Here is a 906-nt window from a genome sequence, read left to right on the forward strand (position 1 = left end):
CCTGAGAAGTGCTCGGTGGTAGTGTGACTGGAGGGGAAAGATGATTATGGTTGTGTGTGTTTAAAGCTGGTATATGGCTTACCGCCGGAACCCACACGTAACTGACAAAATGCTGCGTCGTTCGTGCAACCCGACTCTCGGGCCGATGAACACCGTCGATCGCCGCCGGCTCCGAATGGGCCTGGCACCCGCTCTGGGCAGCCCCGATCAAGGGGACTCCGAACCTAGCCGGGCGAAACGATCGACCGAGTACGACCCTTGCACCACAGCTCTCGACGACCGGCGCGGCCGACGAGATTCGGCGTTGGGCTTCTCCCGGTTTACTCGCCGTTACTTAGGGAATCCTGGTTGGTTTCTTTTCCTCCGCTTAACGATATGCTTAAGTTCGGCGGGTAATCGCGTCCGAGTCGAGGGCAGCGTGAAAAAAGAAGAGTTCCCCGCTGCGAAGAGACGGCTGCTGCTCGTGCTGCAACCGGCGCACCGCTGTCGATCGGCACGAACGCTCGCACGAAAGAGATATTCCCACAGAGCGAACGCCGAAAGACGAGACGGCGGCGGCGTCAGCGACGGAGGGCGGCGGTTGCTCGGAGGGACGTAGAGGACGCAAACGGGACGAGGGGCCTCACCGTGTCGTCGTTGTTCCTACTACTGCTCCTACTCCTCTGCTTCCGCTCGTCGGCGGGCTCCCTCCGCGATTTGTCGTCGTCGGCCGCGCGATTCGGGGCGGCGCGGCCGTCGCAACAGCGCTTCGCAACGTTGACGGTCTGGCATTACGGGAGACGGACGATCGAGCAGCGGCGAATCGCGCGCGAGACAATGCGGGCCTCGCGGCGAGCGCCGCCCTTTCCTGCGACTCCCGACTCCCCGCCGCAGCCAACGGCCGCGGCGGACGGCAATTTCTTGTCG

Source organism: Octopus sinensis, linkage group LG18, assembly GCF_006345805.1.
Source record: "Octopus sinensis linkage group LG18, ASM634580v1, whole genome shotgun sequence".
NCBI classification, from domain to species: domain Eukaryota; kingdom Metazoa; phylum Mollusca; class Cephalopoda; order Octopoda; family Octopodidae; genus Octopus; species Octopus sinensis.